We start from the raw sequence: 8,775 nt of genomic DNA, 5'->3' as shown, positions 1-8,775 counted from the left end.
GTTTGTCCAGTCAGTGGTGAAAACAAAGAGAAAAGGACTTTTTAACAGGATGGCAGTGGGACTATAGAGGATGGGAGCATATTGTTGTGCGTCTCTCCTGTCAGCCCTCCTGCTCTTTGTGTCCAAAGCAGCTTCTGATGTCACCAACAGTATACAAACATTAAACCCACCACACGTAGGATAAACAGGCGTGAACTGACATGATACGCCTCCCACTAACGCACCTACACACGACACATACATGCACACAGAGGGGCACGTATAGATCAGACACGCACGCACACGTATGGCAGTCAGTCGTTAGGGTGTCTCCACCTCAACGCAAACAATAGGAAAGCTTCAGATCATCTTTTTGATTAAATCACTGAGGCAAAATGAAGTCCGCCCCTGACAGCAAACGCATTGTGACATTTCTGACAAACCACTGGGCACAAGGGAGGCGTGCGGGTTCAGATCCCTTCGCTCTCACACCGGTCTGGCCCAAACCTTTGCGTACATGGCCGTGCATCTGGAGCGTGAAGCCACCTCGCCGCCTCCGTGATGCAGGAGCGCAAAATCAGACTTGTGTCGTGATATGAGATATTTAGCGTTCACTTACCAGAGCTGTAATCTGTAGAATGGATCCATAGAACACAAACCATGGAACACATCCAGAATCCTCTCACTGCCACATGAAGTCATACATTTAGTTAGATACAAAGGTGTTTCCCCAGACATTTTCATGGATCTTGATCCAATAGTAGCTTGCAGTTAAAACTCTAGAACCCAAAGACAATGCTGTCATAGTTCTAATTGGGTCCATCCAAAGGCATAAGACCTGGTACATGAGTGAGAAATATGTCTGCTGGGCTCAGACCTCAGAAAGGAACTGAACAAAAGACTCTGCTCGAGCCCTCATTAGTCCTGTGGATGACACTGAGGAAGTGGGAGAGACATGGGAAGATGGACAAGCAATACAGCAACCATGGGGGCTCTGGGCTCTGGGCTCTGGGCTCTTGGCCCTGGGCTCTGGGCTCTGGGTGAGTAAAGGGGTCCAGGTTCTTGGTCTCATCTGCAGGACTTCTTCCTCAGTTTAGTTTCAGCAGCAAACACTAAAATCCATATGCAGCTATCCAATCATATCCACAGATGTTATGTGAGCAGATTAAGTTGATGATCTGCATATTTCTGCTGCTGCTGTTCATCAGCTTTAGCAGCCACCAAAAATGTCACATCCCATCTTATTACTGCTTGGAAAAGTTAAGCTGAGTAGGGAAATGTTTTGGAAACAAGAGATGAAACCCTTTATCTGTGGGATCATCCTGCTTTTCTAGTGGCTTCTTTGTTTTTGGGGATGGACAAAAACTGAAAATGACGTTTAATTGATGGATTTATCCGGGGTTTTTTTCATAAATCAGTGTAGAAGAAGATACGAGGAAAGAAGCTTAATATAGCCGTGTTGTGTGTCACTTCCTTGCACCTCCGCATGTTTAATCATGGGATCTTCGCACCTTTGGGTGAAACCACCGCACCTAATGTGTGAAAGGGGGCAGTGATGTATGAATACTGTAACATCCAGGCACAACTGGTCTATATGAGGATGGAGCCGCTGTTGCCCTGTAGAATGGTAGAGATGTTATTTCATAATGAGTCAAAGTGGGAGTTAAGCATCAGGAGGATAAAGGATTAATTATGCAAACAGACAGAGAGCAGAAGGCCTAAGGGCTGAATGAATGAATGAATCAGACTTTGAGTATGAATTTAATTTCAACCAGCTGAGGCTGACTTCTCCTGGCCTGAATGTGATAGCAGCTGCATTACCTGGATCCAGACCCTCTGCATCTAAGCATTTAGTGACAATTTACCGCAATTACAGTGAAGGCTTAATCAGTGGGGGCAGCCCTGGTGTCATGCTGTGCTGGTGCTGTGTGTGTGTTAGTTCCTGTGTATTAAGTGGAATTACATTTGAACTTTGATTGTATAGAGGCACAAAATGAGAGGATTATTGACAATAAACAACTGCAGGTCCTATGTGAGATAAGAAAATCAGCTTTTGTTTGTGTATGTCAGTGTGTTCACTGTAATGTGAGCTTAGTGATGAAAGACTTAGAGGGGTGACACATCTGCATGAGCTTCATTTTTACCTTTCTTTAATGCATCCCTGCCATAATGTCATCAATAATCAGTAGCTGTATCAAGCTTTTGCAAATCGGTGCTCGTCTGTTTCTGTTAATGGTTATTAGTCGTGTTTCTACTCGACTTGTTGCAAAAATTGTCAAATGCTAGACGAAATAGTTAAAAAGCAACAACGCAAATACTCTTTGGGGCAAATATCTTTCTTTCTGGACACTTTATTGTTATTATTATTATAATTCATTCTTCTTTGAATACGTTCACAATGTTTCCCGACTGCAGGACTTCCAGAAAGACGTTTAGGTGATGTGTCTCAGCTGTAAGTGTAGAAACTGCAGTGCAGCCACTTGATGAGAGCTTGCATCTTTAATGTTCTGTGGTGTTAATGTGATGGATGTGAAGCTGCTGATTAAGCTCCTCAGTGGGCCATGAAGAGGAGCATCGACGAGACGTCCTGCATGGATGGAAATGTCACTGGGGTTCATTATTATCCACGTTCGCTGTCAGTGCTCGGATCGATGAAGAGGCACGAAGCTGTGAAAAGGCCGTACAATGAACAGGATGGACGCTTCATTAGCGCATTATTCCTCCATTATACCATACAAAAGCCTTTTTCCAGAGAGAGGAGAGGGGGGGCAGCATGAACTCACCGCAACAATCGATACAACCAATAACAGAAATGTCACCGCGCATCCACCTGAGCAGCAGGAAATGTTGTTTACTGTATACAAAGTTAAATTAGATCCTCGGGTGATTTGCTGGTTTCACTGAAATACCACCACAATGCAAAAATGCATCAAGTTTAGGGACAAAAAGGCTCCTAAACTATTATTATTAAACTATTTCTTTGATGTATGGATTACTTTATTTATTTATTCTCATTTTAAATTAGCACTTAACTTTCCTCACTGTTTGGAATGAATTTGAATATTTTTCATCTGAAGTCATGGATAAGAAGAGACATCTTGGCGTTTGACGACGCGGATGACACACACACAAGACACACATGAGCTTGATCAAAGGTTGAATTACTGCAGCACAATGTCATGTTTAATCAAACGACTGCAGCTCTCCAGGGATCAAACCAACAGAAAACAGATCAAAGGAACTGAACAGGAACGTCGTTATAATACTCGAACCATTAAAAATCTTATTCTGTTTAGTGCACGTGACCAGCGTCTCACTGGGTCCATTATTTGTTACGTCATTTATATTTTTCTACTCGCTGTCAAAATAAATTCGTTCCAAACGCACAGCGCGCCCCCCGGTGGTCAAATGTGGGATCGGATTTCTTCACTCCAGCTCTCCAGCCCCCCCGCTGTGAATAGTCAGTTTATATATTTACTGCATATGTGAGTTTTAGCCGATATAAATGCCACACTGAAAGAAACACAGATCTGTGATTCTCTTAATTGTAAAAACCATAAGGCCACTAAAATTACTAATGCATGTTTAATTTGTTTTTGTATAAATGACCCCCTAGCGATTTATGTTTATTCATATTTCCACCTGTCACATGTTCAGAATGTATAACCTGTGTGTGTATGTGTGTGTGATATATAACATATTTTCATTCCCACATAAATGTGATATAGATGAATTAATTCATCAACAAAGAATTTCAGGAGGAGTTTGGCGGCCATTTAAACCCGTGTGCACGCGCCGCCGCCCCGGAAGTAGCAAACACAAACAAACATATGCGCGCGCTCATTTTAAAACTTAAAGTCAAATGCGAAGAAAACGGACCTGACATTTCACCAAGACGTCACAGCGGCGTTTTGTCAGACTCGCTTGGAATTATTATTGGATTATTATCGAATTATCGATGGAACATAACCGATCAATGGACTTCAGGAGGAGCTGAAGATTCAGACCGTTTGAGTTCAGGTGAGGAAAACTTTAACTGACAGCTTCATCGATTTGTCTGCAGGCCATGAAGTCTAATATTTACATATTTGAAAGAAACATGTGTTTGTATGTACTTTATATAAGACTGATTTGTATGGAAAAGAACGTGGTAAACTTGGGGAATATTACTGATAAATCTGTATGGAGTTTCTCCCTGTTATGTCATGGAGGCTGACCTGAGCTTTGGAGCGCCTCAGGGCTCCTTCCTGGTTCCTCAGTGTGTCATTCTTACATACAACAATAATCCTCTATAGCTCATTTGAATTGTACCTTGTAGTTGTTTGTTGTTGCAGTTGTTTGTTTGTGAAGTTACAATCTATTTTGAGGTATCTACCATTTGTTAGCACAATTATAGCTTCTTATTGATTCTAGCCGGTTGTGGTGGTAAATGAGTTGAAGTGGTACATGACCTCCATGTGTCCAGAAGTGCGGCCTTGGAGACCAAAGCTCTGCAGCTCATTGTGAATGTAACAAACTCCAGCTTTCCTTTGTATTTATTGATTATATCTCTGTTACTGCTGTTATTGCTGTTCATTGATCATCTCTGAAGAGTTCCTCAGGTTCCTTCAGTGTCGGGTCAAGAGCTCAGAGCAGGTGTAGCTTGGCAGGGTCTGGGTTCAGAGCTGTTCACTTCACTATGACACACAAATTTAACGCTGTACAAGGCACACACATACACACACACACAGGGCCGCGACAGTATAGACAACTAGGACAACAGCCTGGACCGGGCCTGCATTACCAGCACGTCTGGTGGGGGTGAAGCAGGTTGGTTCCCCTGTTCAGTGAAAACCCATCTGAACTCTCTGTCTCCGTCACTAGGGGTCGCTCTTTATACACTGTGCCGTTTGTCTGCCCAGGCGCTGTTTGGTCTTTGGTTGTTTGGTTAGAAGCCTTTTGGTTAAACTACAGACTTCTCCGAGTTGTTGTTCCAGTCCTGCATGACCCCCCAGCCAGTGTTTCACCTGTTTAAGCTCTTGGTTTAGCTTCCACAGTTGACCAGTGATATAAAATTGATGGAGTTCAACACAGCAAACAGGAACTGAATTCACTTTCAGTTCAACTAGAAACAGCGATTCATTTGCGGCGGACGTATCATCAATTATAGACTTAGACGTGATGCATTTGAGGTCCATTTTCACCACATGAATTTAGCTGGAGACACTTCCCCTGCAGTCGTTTTCTTTATTGAAAAGCAATGTGCAGCATAGGATGACCATCCAAATATAAAATTGATGTTGTTTTGTGTTTGTGTCCTGAAATGAAAGTGAATTTGCAGCCCTGACGGGAGGCTTAATGAAAGAATTACAGAGACTCTAGTGCAACTAACATCGATTCATTCCCCCCCCCCCCCCCCCCCCCCACCCCGGCCCCTCTCCTCTCCAACACACTGTACAGCTTGAAGAAAGAAACATAGTCCCACTTGTACACAACATCATACATTATTAGTCAACTAGAAAAACAATACACGGCCACGTGATTAAAAGTCTAGAAGTTCAAAGTTACATTTGAGTTTTACATCGTAGCTATTTTTCTCCTTTAATCTGCGGACAATTTCAGGAAATCACAAAGTTCACATTTAGATCTTTGAGGAGCATTCAGCCGCCCAAACGCTCCCCTTTACTTAGCTAGTTAAGTCACGCAGCATGAGATTAAATACAGAGTTGACACCTCATGCAAACACACAAATGTTTATGTCCCTCAGAAGCTTCTGATGAGGACGACTGAAAGCTCAGGGATCAGTTTGTCTCCAAATCTGTCCCCCAAGTGGAGACCAGATAGTGTGTCCTTCATAGACGGGAAAGTCCTCCACCGTTTGGTCCTCGCTGACACTCATAAGTGATCACAAAGAGAGTCATATCACAGTCACATACCCAGAGTTAACTCCAGTCTCTTCCTACTAATGCACAACACGTCCACAATTAAGATTCACCTCCATCCAGTCAGTTTATGTCTTTATCTGCAGCGAGTGTGGGTTTGCCCACCGTGTCTCAGTCTGGAATGGAAATGGGAAATTCTTTACTTTCTTACAAGGGACCCAAGTGGTGCAAACCTGGGAGCCATTTTTGGTCCCAGTCCACAGCTTTGACAAACCAGGAGCTACATGCTCCCACGCAGCGATGTGATTGGTTGGCACTTGGAACATTAAAGTAGTTTCACGGGGTGAATAGAGCGACGGGGCCATAGCGACTGAGTTCATCAATCAATCACTTATTAATCAAATGATCAAACTTGTGTGGAAGGTTCAAACATCTCATCAGGCACATTTGATTGAAAAAGAAAAAAAAAAGTGTGACTGAACAAAAACAAAAAATTAAGTAAAAAATTAAGTTAAAAAAAATCTTATAAATTTAAAATAAAAATGTATAAATTGAGTATTATTTCAAATAGATAAAAAATAAAATTGGGCTTAAATAGAAATTGGATAAAATAATAAATAAATAAATAAATAAATAACATGGTAGAAAGTCGACCTCAGGCTCAGATTGTGGTTTCTAAAGTCCGTCTCTTCTGTCAGACGGCTCTGGGCTCGATTCAAATAAGGTTTTGGCTTTGAGGGCTTGGTGAGACTAAAGTGGGACTGTTTAGATGCTGCTGTCTGACCTCAACCTCTGTTTAGACTGCAAGGGAGCACAGGTGGTTGTTTTCCCTCACGACCTTTCTGTCTCCTCCTGTCTCCGTCTGTCTTTGTCTGTCGCTCTGTGGTGGAAGACACAAGTATTCAAACAGCAAAAGAACGAAGTGACGTGTTTGAAGTGGGTGAAAGCTCTGGCCTGTGCCCTTCTGCTGCCCCTCTGCTGCCCCTCAGCTGCCCGTCTGTCTGCCTGTCTACCTGCCTGCCTGCCTGTCTGTCAGTCAGGAGTTCAGCCTAAATGTCTGACAGACAGACTCTCTACTGTAAACATTGCTTAAATTCACATTAGTAGTAAAAAGTAAGAGGTTATAGCTTCAGTGTAAGCGTGTGTGCATGCATGTGTGTGTGTGCACACTGTTTGAATGTGTGTGTGTGTGTTTTCTGTACACGTGCGTGTGTTGCAGATGACATTGTGTAAACCCACAAACCGGACATTCACGAAACGACAGTGTAAAGTGTTTTAACATGACTTATAGTAACCCCGCCCCCTCCCCCGCCCCCTCCGTCTCTGCTGTCGCTGTCCAACAGCACCGGAAATGCAACAAAAGAAGAAGAAACAAAGATGCTCCACAATCCTGGATCGGGCGTCTGGTCCACTGTTGGTGGGTTTGTTTGGAAGTCCAGCGTCTCGTCTGTCAGGCACAAAGAGAGTTGACTTGTTGTACACACGTATTGTGTGTGTGAGGGGTTTGTGTCCGTCTGTTGTTGTTTGTGTTTTACTCTTTGGTCAGACATGACAGACACACCACAACAGTCCAAACACCTTCTTTGAGTCTGTGTTGTTTGTTTTTTGTAGGAGCCCTAAAGGAACACGGCTCCTCTCTTAGGACACTGGAATTAGCAGAGATAGCAGGACTCCAGTTCTCCTCCTCCTCTTCCTCCTCAGTCATCTCAAAGATCTCTCAGTGTCAGTCCTGCCCTCCACCTGCATCCCTTCATATTTAAGCTATTAGTTTCTGTCCTAACACAGACATTCAGAGGCTTCACATAAACTACTGCTACAGCTGCTGCCTGCGTCCTCCTGGCAGTCCTGTAGTTACCATGTACGGCCACACGAGGCCAGTGTTGCATCAGGGACGGACCTAAACTCCATCGAAAACAGCAGACAGACCAAATGTTTGGAGTGGGGCTTGTAGATGAAGGTGAACTGCAGAGTGTCTGGGTGTCTCCTGTGTCCCCTGGAGCTGTCAACTCGTCCAAATCATAGCAACCGGTTTGTAAAAGACGTTTGGGGGTTAGTAGGATGTTAAGCAGTGGTGACTGGTAAGGCAGCTCTCCTGGGGTTATCACCTGGCTCTACTTTGACCTGGGGAGGAGAAGAGAGGAGAAGAGAGGAGAGGAGAGGAGAGGAGAGGAGGTTTTCAAACGTTTCACTCTTTTCATGCCAGAACAAAATCTTCAAAGTAATAAAAGTGTGTAAACGCTGTCTTGTCTTGAGTGTTCCAATGAAACTCATTTGGTTGTTGTCAGACGGTGTGAAGCTGCTGAGCTGTAATCTGAGCTGCAGCCTCGTGCATACTGAGTGACAGCATCCATTCACTTCCTTTATTAGTGTTTATAATTAGCTCCTTATATTAAAGGTTATGGGCTGAGATAACACCAAATAGAATCCATCAATCTATCTATCACATGACTGTTTTACACTTAAGTGAATTATGAGCTCTGATGATGTCATCGGTATTTGTGCAGTATATTGATCAACATTAACGTATTGATTTTTAGTTTTTTTCTATTTATACGTGTATATAAGACTTGGAGAGGAGTGTGTGTGTGTGTGTGTGTGTGTGTGTGTGAGACATATTTCCTTTGGGACTCTGAGCTCTTTTATTGGTCCCACTGGCCAGAACCAATAAACACCAAACTGAAGAGACAACAGCTGGAAACCATGGTAACATATTGGTAACGTGTATGTGTGTGTGTGTGTCATGAGTCAGTAAGAGTGTGATGTGTATATATATATATAAATAGACCACAATATGTTTAGACAAATGTGTGTACAGAGTGTGTTTGTGTGTGTATTGTGGGTTCCCTTCACCTTTGAGCTTTAGCGCGTGTGTGTGTTTGTGTTTGCAACCATTATCTAGGGGTCCATGATTTATGATCTGTGTGTTCCACAGGGG

Source organism: Genypterus blacodes, unplaced genomic scaffold, assembly GCF_046128005.1.
Source record: "Genypterus blacodes isolate CSIRO-AG114 ecotype Tasmania unplaced genomic scaffold, CSIRO-AGI_Gbla_v1 ptg000104l_1, whole genome shotgun sequence".
Lineage (NCBI taxonomy): Eukaryota > Metazoa > Chordata > Actinopteri > Ophidiiformes > Ophidiidae > Genypterus > Genypterus blacodes.
The sequence above is the reverse complement of the archived record's forward strand: the minus strand, read 5'-3'. Positions refer to the sequence as shown.